Here is an 18,157-nt window from a genome sequence, read left to right as displayed (position 1 = left end):
GAAAAATAATAAAAGGATTAAAAGAAGAATATATAAAGTTATTAAGTAGAAGTGAACATAATGTTGCCAGTCATTAAGTTCTACTCATTATGGAGAGCCCTGATCATTTAAGCCAGGAGTAGACTTAGACCATCATCTGGAACAAAAAACAGCCAGTGGCACTGTTTTTCTTAGAAGCACATCTTTTATCCTCCATTTAAATTCAGTCATATCCTTCCTTTCTCTTGTTCACTACTCAACTATGGGAATTTGTAAGTGCTTTATTCCCTCAACTTAATCAAACACAGACTGTTGGAGTTAGAGATCCTAGGTTTAAGTTCTGGCTCTGTTTCTTAGTAGCTAAGTTATGTGGGCAGTCACTCCATCTGTAAAATTACAGTTGTGTGGGATAGGTACTAGACCTCTTTTCCCAAATTAACTAATCAGAGTCATCTCCAGATATAAGGGGAAAGCATTTATTTGGTCCTTTCAAGGAGAGGTCCAAGCACCTAGGCAGAGATAGAGCATCTCAACTCCCATCTTCCCACATGTGCCAGGCCTAGTGAGTGGGAAGAAGTAAAGCTGGTTAAATAGCAAAAGACCCAAGTCTTCATTGCATGGGCTAAAAAAGAAGTAACTATTATTGGCCAATGGTCAGCAATGTTGTCCAATTCCTATGGGCCACATCACTTCCTATCGCTTTCTGAAGCTTAGACCTAGGTTCTGACCATTCTTGTCTTAGAGAACTCTAGACCTAGAGATCATGTGGCTTCCTGCAATTTGGGCCTAAGTCGTCTGACCCTCTCCATCTCATAGACTTTTTGAGAAAATTTCATCTGGTTTCATTCACAGTTTAAATGACTTTCTTTCTTTCTTTCTTTCTTTCTTTCTTTCTTTCTTTCTTTCTTTCTTTCTTTCTTTCTTTCTTTCTTTCTTTCTTTCTTTCTTTCTTTCTCTCTTTCTCTCTTTTTTCTTTCTTTCTTTCTCTTTTTCTTTCCTCCTTTCCTCCTTTTCTCCTTTCCTTCCTTCCTTTCCTCCTTTCCTTCCTTCCTTCCTTCCTTCCTTCCTTCCTTCCTTCCTTTCTTCTTTCTTTCTTTCTTTCTTTCTTCTTTCTTTCTTTCTTTCTTTCTTTCTTTCTTTCTTTCTTTCTTTCTTTCTTTCTTTCTTTCTTTCTTTCCTTCCTTCCTTCCTTCTTTCCTTCCTTCTTTCCTTCCTTCTTTCTTTCCTTCCCTCCCTCCCTTTCTTCCCCCTTCCTTCCTTCTTTCCTTCCATCCTTCCTTTCTTCTTTCTTTCTCTTGTGAGGTATTTGAAGTTAAGTGAGTTATTCAGAATCACAAAGCTTGCTAAGTGTTAAGTGTCCGAGGCCATATTTGAACTCGTCTTCTTGACTTCAAGGCCCGAGCTCTAGCTGCTCCTAGATGATCTCAAGTTCTTTCTAGATCTAAAGCCTATTATCCCAAGGTACATTTTAAAGCATCCTACTATGTGCAAAAGCATTGAGTTAAGCACTAATGGAGACCTCACCATAGAGTTTTAGCTAAACCTATGCTTCTGGAATGGAGACATTTGACAAAGGATATGAATTGTCATCAAACCTTCCAGTAAAAGTTTTGAACCATAGCCCAAAGAAAATCAAAGAAATGTCTCTTAACCAATAGGATTTCCTTCACCAGAGCAGGGAAATCTAGTGGCTTTGAATGATCAAGAATAGGTTCAGCAGAAATGGAGTCATAACAGTAGATGGTATAAAACCTGTGGGGACAACACATATGGAAGACATCAATTTTCCCAGTTCAGGACTCTTGAACTGATCATACCTCTCTTTCATATCCTAACATAGCTATTCTTGATTTACCAGTGGATATACTCTAAGATTGGTGCCTTTATGTAGTTACTTAGGAGGCTAATAAATGGGTCCTTTTGGAAAGGGAATGTCATAAGGTCACAAATTAGACCCCTCCTCCCAAAGTCATATTGTCTAATATTTTTCTCTCTCTCCTATTTTACAATTGAGTACCCTTAGGCTAAAAAAATCTAAATTATTTATCCAAGATCACAAAGGTATTTTAAGCAAATGGGCACATTTGCCCAAACAAGCATTTATTAAGCACTTAGTGCTTAATGTGCTAAGGAATTTAAGAATATTATTTCATTTGAGTCTCATAACAACCCTGGGAAATAGGTACTATTATTGTGTCCATCTTACAGTTGAGGAAGCTGAGACTGACAGAAGTTAAGTAATTTGTCTAGAGTCACACAGTTAATAAGTACTTGAGGCAGGATTTGAACTCTGGTCTTTCTGACCCCAGATCCAGATCTCTCTTAGCTGTATCACTTAGCTAACTTTATGTTCAGGGTCTTTTTTATGGGATAGATAATTCAGGACTGAGTCTTCTATACATCTTTATCATGAAGATGATCTGTAGCAAATCAGATAGAGCAAATCTTTCAGGACCAGTGAGATTTGTGTGGTACACCTAAAAAGAATGGCTAATGCCTGCAGCAATGAGCAAGTCTATGATTGAAGTTTCAATTTAAACTTTTATTAATAAGACTAATCACTTATTTGTCTTAATATGTTCTGATTGACTAAGATCATTTGTACTTATGAGCATATGAAAATGTCTTGACATTTTCATAAACATATTTGAATGCTTACATATATTACCTCTTCAGAAACCTGTACTTGACTATTATATTCTAATATTAACACTTATGATATATCTTAGAGACTTGTTTAAGGAAAGTAATGATTAATCTCAATAGCAGAAGTTTAGACAGAATCTTGATTTGTGAATCCTCCCTAATAATAATCTTCATTATGCTCTACTCATTAACTGATGTTCTATTTTGTTTCAGAATTTAGATATATTAGTCTTTTCAGTCTATTCTTAAATTTCACAGGGGGATTGGGGGGAGGAAAAGGTTTTGGATGTCCCAATCATTTCACACAGCATAGTTCCTATTGGGATATTTGGTTTTCTAGTAGAAATTCTGGTATGGACCCTGAATTGGCTTGGTGTTATTCAGAACAGAACCAATTCATAGAATGAGAAGTGTCTTGATCAGATGCTTGGCTTACAAAAGGGATAGGATAAAGGTGTAAAAATAGAATGATTTTAACCTCTTCTGCATCTTTCCCATTTTATAGTAAAAAAAAGAAGGAAGTTATTTTCTGAAATGTGGCCAAGACATCTATGGTTTCTTGTGGATTTTGAGGATCAAGTTAGAGAACTTTCAACCTCAACTTTTAAAGAGTAATAATATTTCAAGTGTTATAACTATCTGGGGAAAAAAGTGTGTATGTGTGTGTGTGTGTGTGTGTGTGTGTGTGTGTGTGTGTGTGAAAACAGGTAAAGGAACTGGAGAGGAAGTTCTGAAGGCCCGAGAGGCAAAGTAGCAAAGACCACAATTTCTTCATCTGAAAACAATTGAGTAGGTTGGATTAAATGATTTCTTTGTGCAGGTCACATCATATGTGACCATATAATGTTGTGATCTTAGGTAGTAATAGTACCTAGCATTATAGATAGTCAATAATATTTGTTTATTGACTTGATTGACAAAATTCTGGTCAGTGACTAGAATTCAGATTGCTATTTCACAAGTTAATACAGTATATGACTTCATTGAGATGCAGATAGTTATATCCATAGGTTTGTGAGTAAATGACCCCTATTGGGAGGAGAAAGATCAGATCTGGAGAAAATTCAGGTGCAGTGTTGTTTTCAGGAAAGAATTTTATAAATCTGAAAATGATGTATGAATGTGAGTAATTATTTATTTGAATTATACTTTAAAAACTTTCTCCCCAGCATTTCCTATATAGTATTTCACATAATAGATGTTCAGTAATCATTCATTCCATAGTCATGTCATAGAACTTTTTGACTCAGAATTAACTTCAATAACTTTTAGCCTAATCCCTATATTTTAAGAATGGAGAGATGGAGACTTAAAGAAGGATACAGACTGGTTTGCCAAAGGTCACATAGCAACATAATTGACAGAGCTGTCCTTAGAGAAGTGTTTTTTTTTTTAATTTTCATTCTAGTGTTATTTGACTGAAAAACAATTACTTCTTCCTATTATTAGTCAAGTAATAATAATAATTGGCAATTAAGTGGCACAGTGGACAGAGGATTGGACATGGAATCAAGATGATTCATCTTCCTAAATTAAAATCTGGCCTCAGAAACTGTGTGACCCTGGGCAAGTCACTTCACCCCATTTGCCTCAGTTTCTTTATCTGTAAAAATGAGCTGAAGAAGGAAAAGACAAACCATTCCAGCTTGCCAAGAAAACCCCAAATGGTATTTACTTATATTCACTTACCTTTAGTTTTTTCTCCTTTAAAGTGAGACATGTTCATTAAGTGGCTTATAAATTAGTGAAGGAAAGAAAGGGAATAAGCCTTTAGATAGTACCTATCATGTGCCAGACACCTTGCTAAGTACTTTTACAAATATTATGTCATTTGATTATTACCTTTTAATTCTAAATAGTTTAGTTCTAAATAGGATTAGAAAAAGTGCAAAAAATCATGAGTTTAATGAAAAGATCACTTCATTGGTATAGATGGCATTTGTAACAATTAAAAATGCATCTTATTCTGTAAAGCTCATGTTTTGGGTGTATCATCATTGTATTCTTTATTTTTTCCTCTTCTAATTCCAGTTTGCTTCAATGAGTCTCCCCATCTCTGTGCAACATTATCACGGGATCTTGAAGGCAGGATTGTTCTTGCTATGTTATTTATTACAAATACAACACTCACTCCCTCTTTGTAGACTTTCTATGCCCCCTTAATATCATTGGAATTTTTCAAGTGCCTGTCTAAAATTATCCTTGGCTCCTGCCAGGGGGTGGGCAGCATTAGTTCTTCTTAGGAGTTATAAATCCAGTGTCCCCACTGGGCCCATTGTTTCAGGTCCAAAAGTATATGAATTTCAGCTTGAAGATTTTCCTTTCTTCTTTGTTATGAAATGGGTAATCTGATCTTACTGAATGAAAATCCTCATTTGAAGACTTTCTGGCATTGGACACCACTTCCAACTCCTGCGAACCCTGGTTATTTTTTTTTTTTTTGAGGGGGAAGGGGAAAGTCATCTATAATATCAACATTTCTAGATCATGTTTTAAAGGAGGTTACAGGCATTTGGAGTAACCACATGCCAAAGCTGTCTACTTCTAATCTAACAACCCCCTAGGTTGAAACCATAGTGAGACTGAGAAACAGGCGGCCAAGAGCTATAAAACTCTTTGGGAATATTTACAATTCCCAAATTCAACCAAAATTGTTTCCACTCAGAATCAATACTTGAAAACAGATTTTGAAGCCCAAATTTAGACTAGGCCCTGTGTTCCTTGAGTCCACATAGAGAATGGACTTGGGAGTCAATATGTTTGGTCTGAGATTATGGCTGTTTAAACAGAAAAACATTATTGTGTTCTATGTATTTGGTGTCCTCTGGAGAAAAAAAAATAAAGAGAGGAAAGGACAATGAATAGATGTTCCATTTTGGCTTTATTTCAGGTTAATATAGTTTTGTTATAGCTAAGGACAAAATTCTGTACAATGTCCAGAGCCAGGAAAGATAACCAGGAAATGTATGAACTGTATTTCTATTTACATATCTATTCTTGCCTTTGTTTAAGAGGGCCTACTTCAGTTTCCAGGCTAATAGCAACAGAAAATGTGATGGTATTTCCTATACATCTTTTCACCTGCATTTCAATTTCATCTAGCACATTTATATAAAAATATGTCTAACCAAAGCACAAATTCTTACTTTAATTTGCAATTAGCTATAGGAATAAAAGAATAAATAGAAATTTAATTCATTATTCTGTAAGTTGCTCTTCCTTACTATGGCCATTAGCCAGTATTTAGTCTGTTGCTGAAATATCTACACACCACTTTCCAATGAAGGGTTTTATGGGAATTTCCCGGTCAGTTCTCACTTATAGAACAAGGGATCTAAATTATCATGTCCATTTTACAGACTGGGTAATTGGAGACACAGAGAGGTAAAAAGGGTTTTCCCTAAAGTCACACAAATCAAATCCACAGTTTCCAATTCACTTTGTAAATGGGCCATCTGCATTGCCTGAGTGAGCATGGACGTTGGCACAGCTGCTCTTGCTTATACGGAGTAATTTTCCTATCCTCTCACACAGTATCTCGTCTGCACAAGGAGTGTCCTTTGAAGCCAGTGAAAGAACTGCTGAAGGAGAGATTTGTTATTGGGAAAGCTGATGAGAATTGAGTGGATGTGGAATGCATTCATATTTATAGGAATGCTAAGTGACACTTTACATCATACATACAGCCCATCCCAAGCCCACTCTTCTTCACAAACACTTTAATACAGATACACTAAGCTTTTTACTTTCCCAAATGGGCCTTTTGTTTTCATACCTCCTCAAGGTTATCACCATTTCTCCCTTACCTGGATTGCCCCTTTTCCTCTCTCTGTCTACTAAAGCGTTCCCATCCTAAATACTTGGCTCAAATTCTACTTCCTCCATGAAAGGTTTTCCTGAGTGCTCCAGTTAAAAATGATGCTTTTTCATGTAAACCTCCTCTTCAACAAGGGATGATGGACTCAAGATGCAGAATGATACATATACTTTTGGACATGGCCAATGTGGGAATTTGTTTTTCTTGACTCTGGATATGTGAGAGATTTATTTTTCTTTCTTTTTTTGACCAATAGGGATTAAGGGAAAGGTGAGAGAGAAAATGAATGTTATTTGAAAAAAAAATTAAATTTAAAAAATGCTTCCTGTGTGATTGTGAATAAGATTCTTTCTCTGAGCTTCACTTTACTCATCTACAAAATAAGGGGGCTGAGACAGATGGTTTCTAAGGCCCCCTCTGCAATATTTTCATGGATCTTTAGATAGGTATACTCACTACAATAAAGTATGTTACCACCCACTCATGTATACTCAAGCTATGCAATTTCTAAGCTCATGAGTTCCAATAAACTCTTTCTTAGAGGATAAATCCAATACACCAGAGGCCTTTTTTCTAGACTTTTCAGCTTTTTCTCAGCAGTACTCTGACTGTCCATCTATTATTCCCCTCTTGCCACATAAATAGTTCACTTCCTTTTCTGATTCAACATTTTCTGGATGATACTTTTTACATAACTTCTTGCACACAAGTCCTTATTATTAATGCACTTCAACTTATTTATACCTACCATGAATTTCCTCATTACCCTTTAGGTCAACTACATTTTTTTGATTCTTTGGTAAAAAGCATTCCATGATTCCTAGCCATATACTACCAGGATAATAACAAATATATGTTATTATTGGACTTTAACCCCTGGATAGGCTTTATCAAGGAAATAAATGTATCATGACTGGGCCTGTGTCCCACAAAGATCATAAAAAAGGGAAAAGAACCCACATGTGCAAAAATGTTTATGGCAGCCCTTTTTGTAGTGGCAAGGAATTGGAAATTGAATGGATGTCCATTAGTTGGGAAATGGCTGAATACATTATGGTATACGAATGTTATGGAATATTATTGTTCTATAAAATGAATCAGCAGGATGATTTCAGAAAAGTCTAGAAAGACTTATGTGAATTGATGCTGAGTAAAGTGAGCAGAAACAGAACACTATACGTAGTAATCACATTGTAGTTGATTACTCTGACTGAAATGAAAGCTGTTCTAAAGACCTTCAGAAAACCAAACCAAACAAAGAACATTACAAATATATTTACTTGTGTTCATTATTGTAAAATAAATTACTATAAAACAGCTAAATATTTTGTAAAATATTTTTGTGGCAAAGAATAAATGTTTATACCAGTCAATGAAAATTATGCACTATACGATGTATAATAATGTCTAAACAAAATACCACAATAACTTTATTGTAGTCAATATGAAAATAAGATGCCAGTGGGAACTTTGAATCTTACTGAGCTTTTCTTATAGCTTCCTGTACTTCAGAAGACTACAGACCTTAGGCTTGTGTAAAAGTTGAAGATTTTACATCTTCATGCACCAAGGTCACTTAAGTGACCAGTCTTCTCTAGGATGTAGATAACTAGATATGTCCTTCTACAGAGAGTTAGGGAAAATGAAATGACAGTGAAAGCCACCCATCCAACTAATATAATTCTAGTATTTGTATGAAGGGGGTATTGAACATTTTTATTAGGCACATAATAGAATCTGATGAGTTATCACATAATTTTTTGAAGAGTTAACATATTGGAGTTTAGCTGCTTCAATGATCTCATTTTACAGTTAAAGAAACTGAGGCCAAAGAGGAAAAGTTGACTTTGAATGTGTAGCTTGTCATCTGCTTTGTCTGGGAGAAAATAAAGCTTTTCAAACTGTTAGAATTGGCAATGAAATACCTTCATATCCTTGCTTTCACAGTGCCCATTGGACTTGTTTATTATAAAGATTTGTATTATTGACAAGATGGAGGATGGGGGAAAGGAATGACAACTTTATATCTGCTTATGGAGAAGAGGGTATTTTAAAACATACCTTGTGTTTTTAAAGAGCTATCAGATGGTGCTGAGAGCTTTGCAGACGGCATCACACAACATCTGGACTGTGAAAGTGACTCAGCTCTCCTGCCTTCTATACAGCTGCTATGAGAAAGATCTTTCTATCAGAAGATGGAGGAATGGTTAGCATGCTTCTGACATCTGGGGTTCTACTGAATTCCTTGTTCTTCCACCTTATACAGAACATAAATGTAGGGTTTTAAATTAAAATTTGTAAAGAAAAAATTTATAATTATGTACTTGGACAAAATTGCCACAGATTTTTTTTTCTGCTACAGATGGTGCATTCAGATGGTTTGGGCAATTCAGAGACACTTTTGTAAGTCTAAGCTATACTCATTAGCAAAGAAGTCACATTTGCCTTTGTTCTCCTCTCCTAACCCTAGTTTCCACAGTTTACATGCTACTCTAACTATTGTACACAAGGTAGGCTTGGCCACTCATATTGTCCCCAGTGCTCCTGACCTTTCCCTATTTCTTCCTTCTATGAAAAACACCCTTGTCCCAAATTCTAAGGCCTTCATAGCCTGCTAAGAGACTTAAGATCACCTGAGCAATTCATCTGAGTTCAGGTGTTAATGGAAGATAATGCCTTGATGTATTATTCCTCCTGGATAACATTGACATTTTAACAGAGACCTCCCACACCTTGATCCAAAGCAGGGAGTAATATGGGCACTTCAAACATGTTAGCAGAAGGTGAGGACTGGTATTTAGGGACTGGGGTGAGCTCAAGGAGTATGTTTGCAGTGACCTTGAAATCACATTATGTAGGATGTTGCCTATTCTGGCTCTGTCCTGATCAATTGACCCAATCTAGTAATCCTCTATCTGAAAACTGCAAAATTTAAGAATTCTATTCACAAAATACTTGGGTAAATTAAGAAAACTCAGGGTTATTTAGAATAGTAATATGCATATACATTTAGGAGTAAATTATAAATCTTGGTTAGGAACAAACTTGGGGTATATATTTAGAAGGCAGAAGAGAAAAGCTCCAGTATTTTTGGAAGTCGGAGGTGATAAGAAGCAAGGAATACTCAGGATTTCAGGCAGGGCGGTCTGATTTCTGAACGGCATAAGCCTTTATGGCTGTTGGGAGCTTTTCTGCTCTGCTGGGGTTGTAATTACAGCATCTGAAAGCTTGCGTGACATTGCTAATTTTGGAGAAAATGGGACAGTGATATCTAGAACACTCAGGCTCAGGTTTCTGATTATAGCCTCCCTGTATCACCAAATCAAACGCAGCAATAGTATAGGCATTAGAAAATATTATTATTAGAGAAATGTTCCTAACGATGGGAATGAAAAATGTAAATGCCAACTCTTTAGAGAGCTTAAAGAGATTAATTGGAATAATAAAACAACTAAAAGTCAAATTGGTTATGGAGCTGTAGCTTGAAATGATGAATTCTATTTGAAGTCTTTTCTCCTTTCCTTTGGCAGATTCTTTTTGCCCTCCCTCCCTCCCCCCCCCCAAAAAAAAGAGTAAAGCTGAGCTCTGTAAGTATCTTCAAATCTGTGAAGAACAATTTAATATGAAGGATGCTGACCAAATATTTTTCATTTATACTAAAGCTAAATGTCAAAAAAAAAAAAAAAAAAAACAATGGACAAGGAAAAACTTCTTACAGGAACATAGGGAGTTAATTGAATTGTGTAATCAAGGAAAATTTAAATAAATCTCCAACAAATAATTTTAGGAATGCATCCTATGTGGAGGAAAGGGAGATGGGCTAGAAACATTGTTTAGAAATGACATAAAAATATGGTAGATGAAAAATTCAACTAGTGGAGCTATATGATACCCTCAAACACTTAACACAGAAACTATCAAATCCAAGGTGCTTTTATGTATTTAATTGTAAATAGATTACCCTCCTCTAAAAGCAAAATGTGTGCATATATGTGTGTGACATTGCAGAAAGAAAGTTATTCACCCCCAATCCCCAAATCATCAGTTTTTGGTGAAAATACTGGAGTCAGTAGATTCACATAGATGCAGAGCCAAAGTCCTTGCCAGTCCTCAAATATTATAATGAAACTATTGAAATATTATAACTTCATATTATAGTTTTTACTTCCAAGAAATTTTAGTGGTGTTGATAGAGGAGACAGAAGGGCTATTGTGGTATGTGAAGAAAAACTCATTTATTTATTCATTCAACAAGATTTATTAAGACTTAATTTCACCAACATAGGACTAAGGATTTTCCCCAATTTCCCAGTTAAATCCCTAACTCTAACCTACAAATGTTCTCTTTCTTTTCTTTATCTCCCTTTATTGCCTGTATCAATAATCAGCTATTTATTATTTGTGCTCTTGTTTTGAATTCTTTTGCCCCTTTTGATTCTGGTTTGAGTGTAAACTTAAGAAAAGATATCACATCATCTGTTTTGGTTTTGATTTTTTTTTTTATCTCTTCAAGTGCTTCTAGAGAAATAAGCAATTTGTAGATAAAGACAAGAAAGACTTCTAAATTTGTGAACACCTGGTTTTATTTGATTCCTGCAGACCTGAATTTGCCACAGGAGCATGTCATCTCTGATAACATTCAATGACAGCTCTTCAGAAGGAACTGTCTATGATTATCTCTGATTATCTCCTATAGCCCAAGATGAATAACCTCCTGCATCTTAGATACAAAAGGTATGGTGGCCCTGAAGGATAAATCAGATTTCAGAAGCCTCTAGAAAACTCCAAGAACACATAGGGTGATGCAATAAAGATCTAACTACTTAACCTTAGATACTCCAACTTTCTATTCTCCAGGATATACTGTCTCTCTATAAATATTCTCATTCTCTCTCTCTCTCTCTCTCTCTCTCTCTCTCTCTCTCTCTCTCTCTCTCTCTCTCTCTCTCAAATAAAGATATGGGAGCTCATCTATCAAGATCCCATTTGCTGACACCAGATAACTCAACTTTTCATTCAGTGAAGTCATCTTCAATGTCAAGATGGGAGCGTGAGAATTGGGGTAGGGGGAAGAAAGATGTTTTTTAAAAATCACCATCTTGTGTTATCAGATACGTGTTTGAAATCTAACAAATTCACCTTTTTCTCATTTGGGTTTTGAGTCATTCTTAATATCCGCCCCTTAACGCTAAATATTTAGAAACCAACAAAAAGACAGGGATGCTTGTGAGGAGATTGGGGAGGGGGATGTTTGAGGATGAGAGGAGAACGTGGCTCCGAATGGGAGTGTGTTCCTTCTACAATCTAAGAGATACAAATAGAAAGGAGCAGGCACAACATAAATATTTCCTATTATGGAGAAACTAAAGTCACAATGGAATCTGTCATGCTTGTGATATGAGAGATGGACAATATTTCTGCGCTGCTGCCATGCTGGCACCTGAATGGAGTTTATATTTTGTTTATGGAGCTGAATCCGAAGCCTTTATTTTTTGGGCCCAGCCTGTGTAATTCTTCTTCATGGGAGCTCGAAATGACTGTGGAGCAGCTCAATATTCCATTTATTTTATTTATAAAAGAAATTCAAAGCCTGAAAAGATGAAGTAATTGACTTACTGGGATGACAGTTAAACCCACTAAATTTAATCTTATCCTCTCAAGTACAACATATCGCGCTTACAAATTATCGCCCCGCACCAGACAGACCTGCTCTCTTCACCTAATGCAAATGGAAATGGAGGCCTCTGTTATTGTATTATCTGACTTTACTATCAGCATTAATCCGGCTTAGCTCACTTAATGATGCCACTTGTGGCACTCTGAAGGCAGCAGAGAAGTCTATAAACTACTTCCATTAAAATGCAAATTGGGGCCCACAGAGAAAATAAGTGACACAAAAGTAGGAGAATTCGGCCATACACCGCATTAGCCTCTCGCCGCACCGAACTGATACAAGTATAATAACTGATGCTGTGATTATTATGCTGGCTGTGGATTCCTGATGAAAGGGAGCCAGCCTAGCACAGAACGTCACAAAAAGTGCTCCAACAAGCCAGGGTATTTAATTTCTGAAGAGATTTATATTTTTTGTTGTCAGGAAATGAACAAATACTTATCAATGTAAAAACTGCTATCTGAAATCTCCCTGCCAGGTTTTTCATACTGATATTATTTGCACCCCGTAACACAGGAAATGAAAATCTTCTATGCCTTTCACATCTCTGCTGTATCTTAAAATCCTTTGGTAACAGGCTTGCCTTAAAAAAAAATGCTCCCCCCAACCTCTTCCCACCCCCGTAAACACAAAAGAAAACTTCTGTGAGTTAAGGCTCAAGAATCACTAATGTTGGAGTTTGCCAACCAGACTTAGGCTTTTCTTGCAGGGCTCTCCCTTCTTTGGGGGTGGGAAGCCCCCACCATATAAAACTGTAACATCTGTTTTACTTAAGAAGCCTTATTCAGTTTATGCCTGGAGGAAAAAAAAAAGAGTATTCCCTTTCATGGTGAGGAATCATCAACGAGGGGTCTAGTATTGATTCAAAACGGAGCATAATAAAACATGAGCAGGTGATTCAGTTTCATATTTTGATTCCTTTGTTTAAAAAAAAATGCTCTCAAGTTCTCCTGTGTCTGCTTAGGGATCATCGCATCTTCCTTTTGATGTTGGCAAGAGTACAAGTGCTGGACCAGCTTCAGAGTCTGTGTCTTGTGGGGATGAGGCCAAGGGTAAACCATTTCTCACAGTCCCTAAGCAGTAAGCCCATCAATTGTGGTGAAGCTCTCAAATCCTCACCGGGATTTATTGTGGTGGCAGGGCGATCAATAAGACATTTTAAATATTACAATACCTTTTATCGAAACAATATTAAAACAAAAACATTTTATCCTGTCATGAGGGCACAATTAAAATTGATTTTGGCAATCTTATCAGAAGTCACCACCAGCCCCATTTGTCCAACATCTCAGGACAATTTGGTGTGAGCTTATGCGATTGGCTGGTTCTCTGCAATGGAGAGGTCCTGATGGAGCAAAGAAGGGATGCTGATGTAATTTGTTTAGTTCAGTTGTTTGAGTCATTAATTGAGGGTCACAAGAAATCATCTCCTATTAAACCCGCTTAGACATAGTTCAACCACTTCTGAACTATTGCCTTTCTGAAGACAAATGCAACATGCAGAGAAGAAATAGCTTTTTTTTTTAATTTTTATTTTTTTTAGATTTGACTACTAAAGATAGTCATTTAAACTTTTTTATGTCTCAATTTCCTCTTCTATAGAATTGAGGATGAGAAGAGATCATCCTTACACCTACCTCACAGCAATGTCATGAATCTTAGATATGAAATGTAAAGGAAAATTGATAGGTACATTGCTCTATCACTATATAATTATTACAAAAAAGAGGGAAGAGTTTGATGCGTGATATAGTGACAAAAGCATAAGAGTATGGGTGAGGAAACCAAGATCTGATTTATTTCAATAAAAAAAATTTCCTCTATAAAATGAATTGATTGGAATAAATGACCTCTCCCCTCTTCCAATTCTAATACTATCTGATTGTATAATTAGTCTTAGTATAAAGTTTTAATTAATTGACAATATTTATTCTCCTATCTCATGAGGAAACTGAGGTGTATAATGGTGAAGTATAGGTTCTTAAAGATACACAACTAATAAGCATTTGAACCAGGTTTAAAACCTTGGACCATTTATTCTAAATCTACCATTTATGCCATAAAGCCATGCTGGCTTCTGTACAGTACTAATTAAGAACTATGAAGAAAACTGAAGGGTTTTTCTGCATTATAGGATTAAAATCAGGAAAGCTCTCTATAGGCTTGTGGGGTATTGAAATGGGACATGAATCCTTCCTGCTGAATGAATTTTGGATATATTTTTTGATTCAGTAGTTGTAATTATTAACCTCTCTCCTTGCTGTATTGCTGACTATGGGATAATTTAAGAGAAAGTCCAGCACTTACCTCTGAATATACACTTCTTTAAGATAGAATTAAAACCTCAAAACTTACTTCCTAGAGAAAATGCCCTGTTTTTGTTTATTTGTTTTGTTTTGATTTCTCCCAAAAATGTCTTTGAGCAGTGGAAACAGTCCTGTATTTGGATTCAAAGAATTTGGACTTGTATGTCATTACTGCACTCACTCTAGACCTCAGTTTCCTTATCTGTAAAAAAAGGGACATTAAACTAGCTAACCTCTTAGGTCTTTTCCATTTCTAAATCCTATTTTTCCTTATTAAGCAGGGATCAAGGAGGAAGCAAGCAGAGCTTTCTTATGTGTAAGGCAATTGAGGTTGGCAATGTATTTGTAGAGCTGGGACAAAGCATTTGTCCCCTGTGGGCCATGTTTAAAAATTACACTTCCTCTATACTATTCTCTACCTCAGGTGTGGAGCCTTCATTGGGATTTGTGAGGAAATCCATATGCCGAACAAAGCAAAATTTTCTTGAATTAAAAATAGATAAATACACTTATAAAAGGTAATATTGAAAAGTACTCCTTTTTTCATCCCTATTGTGTGTTGTGCTTTAGGCCTACCTTGCTCACTTCTTTCCCAGGGTCTGTATGAGAACATTAAATATAATAAAGCTTGGAATTTGAATGGTCTCTCCTGTGGCCATGGTTCTATAAAGTAAGTCTAGACCTATCTTGAGAACTCAGTACAGAAAGAGACTTTTTTTCTGGGGGGAAATAAATTACTGCTTTTTCCTACATCCACATTGTCTCAGAATCTTTTCTCCTGAGTCTTTGGGATTGGATCAATTCCAGGCCTTTAAATTCTGATGGAAACAGTAGGGTTAATTTAAATCAGGATTAGGTCACTAGGCTAAGGTTATGATGGGAAGACTGAAATACGGGGAGGAAGCAAGAAGGAAATGAAGTGAGGAGCACAGGAGAGCTGCTTGACATTAGGCTGTCAAAGCCAAAGTGGGGAAAACAGAAAATCAGTCAGGAAGAGCAGGGGAAACCTCCTTGTTCAGGCTAAGGGACAGGAGGAATAGATAGACCAAAGCTATAGCTCTCCAGCTGGGAAAGAGAAGAGAGCCCAAAGGCCTTAAATATTTAGTTTCAGAATTATCTCCAGATCTGACCCCAGTTCTGATTAACACTTCCTCTCCTCCCTTCCCAAATCCCAGCATGATTGCTCTAAGGTCCTGACAGAGTGTGAAGAAATGTTTCTTGACTAAAAGCATATAAATTTCGTTTCAAGTAACACATTCTCATTCGATCCTCTGTTTCATTGGAGGCAAACATTTATTTATCCCCATAGAGCATAAGAATTTGGTTCCACCTCATATCTTAGGGAACCAACCTCATTGCAAGGAAATAGGAGATTATAATAGTGTCATTAATTTCTTAGCTATTTAAGATCACTGTTTCTATGTCATCATCATCATTAACAAAAAAAGCATTTATTAAGTGCTTATTATGTGCCAGGTACTGTGCTGTGTATAAAACATACAAAGAAAGGCCAAAAAATAATCCCTGCCTTGAAGGAACTCACATTCTAATGGGGAAAGGAACTAATATGCCAATAATGATGCACATAAAAGATCTATGCAGAGTAAGTGGGTGATAATTTCAGAAGCAAGGCACAGCAGTGGCAAGATTGGAGAGAAAAAGTTTCTTGAAGAAGTTAAATGTATTGCTCAAGAGAAAACAATTAGGTTCTGAGGATTTAAAGTCCAAAGTCCTATTCACTACAATATTCTGTGTCACCCTTTATCAAATTAAATACTTTCTAGTTTCTGGCAAGAATTGAGAGTTGATGTTGAATTGATTCATTCAGTAAATATTTGTTAATTCAAAGTAGAGTATTAACATCATTCTAATATAAATTCATGTTTATTGAGAAAAAATTAGTTTGTGTAACATATGTTGTTTCCATATTCCCAAATAGGATCGGAAGTCTGGGGTTCAAGTTCCAGCCTGTTACTTGTCATTTGTGCTAAGAAACAAAGAAAATACTATCATATATAGTCCTTGTGTTTGAAGACACAACACTTTATTTAAAGAGAGAATACACATATGCATATGGATGGATGGAAGGATGGATGTACAATTTAATAATATAAAACAACAAGAGAAGACATTTCAGGTCACAACTCCTTTCCCTCTCAACCCAACCCTCAATCCCTTTTTTTTTTTACAGGCTAAACTAATCCCTCTTTTCTTCAAGCAGTCCCATGTGGTATGAATTTTGAAGTTTTTTTTTATCATCCTGGCTTTGCTTCTTGTGATTTACACCAGCATATTAATATACTACTGATATTTGACATCTAAAAATGAACACAGTCTTCAAGATATTATCTAACCAGTGCAAAGCACAGTGGACCTGTTATCTTTTTGCCTTGAAATTAAGCTTCTCTTATTGTAACCCAAAATGGCATTAGTTGTTTTGACTGTTACTTCACAGTGTTGATTGGTATGGAGTTTGTAGTCCACTAAAATCTCCAGATCTGTTATCCATACCTTGCCTGTGCCATATCTTGTGATTTTTAAAATTCAAGCATAATATTTTTCTCTATTAAATTTCATTGGGGGGGGGGGAAGGAGGGCGGACTTGACCCTGCTCTCCAGCATGGTAGCAATGCATTTTAGTTTGATGTCATCTGAGAATTTGACAAAGATGACATTTTTGCATTTTCCAAATATCAACCAAAAAAATTGTTTAAATGATACAGATTCATTAGATACCCTACTGGAAACTCCCTTCTAAGTTGGTATTGAACCTTCAAATAACTACTTTTAGGACTAAGGTGTTAACTTACTACTTTGGGTGCTAGATTAAAAAAGCCCAGCTATTTTGGGGGTTATTATTGTTGTTGTTGTTAATTTTTATACACATAAAAACCAAGTATAATTCTTTTATTTTTCAATAGGCAGGTAACATAGCATAATAAAAAGAAGATTATTGATTGAATATCAGGAGACCTGGATTCTAGTCATTTATTGGCTGTGTGAATTTAGGCAAACCTTCCACTTTGTCTTCTTTAATTTCCTCATCTATAAAATTGATTGGCAAGATGATTTCTAAGGTTCCTTCAAACTTTCAATAACCATATTGGAAGAGAAAGTGGAAAGAAAAGAAGGCAGAAGTGTGATAGTATGATGGAAATGGGGCATGAGATGAAGAGGATAGGAGACAGGAGGTCTTTGAAATAAAGGAATGGGTAGGCAGCTGCTAATGGGAATAGGAGAGAAAACCAGATCTGAAAAGTTTCTTTGTCTAAAGTGAAGGGCATAGAGTCAAAGAGGTAAGGAAGAGAAGAGAAAAAGAGATTGGTAATGGCCCTTCAAACTAAGATGAAACAATTTGATACAAAATATAATATGAATCATGGAAACATGAAATTTTAGACCTGGAAAGGATTTGCAAACTCATCTTGTCTAAGCCCTAGATTTTTTAGTTCTTATTTTACTACTTCCTAGCTGTGTGATCATAGGTAAGTTACATACTTTGCAAGTATCAAATTAGATGAACATGTGTGAAAATTCTTTGGAAGCTGTAATACAGATGTAAAGGACTATGCTTACATACATGAAAAAAAGAAGCTAGGTGAATTGTCCAAGATCATATATCTAGTTTAATGGCAGATACAGGATTCAAATTCAGGTTTCCTATTTTTTTCTGGCTGGTGTTCTTTCTGACATACTATGATGCTTTTCTTTTACCACCATTATGGTCTTGTTTTA

Source organism: Antechinus flavipes, chromosome 3 (assembly GCF_016432865.1).
Source record: "Antechinus flavipes isolate AdamAnt ecotype Samford, QLD, Australia chromosome 3, AdamAnt_v2, whole genome shotgun sequence".
In the NCBI taxonomy this organism is placed as follows: Eukaryota; Metazoa; Chordata; class Mammalia; order Dasyuromorphia; family Dasyuridae; genus Antechinus; species Antechinus flavipes.
Note: the sequence above shows the minus strand (reverse complement) of the source record.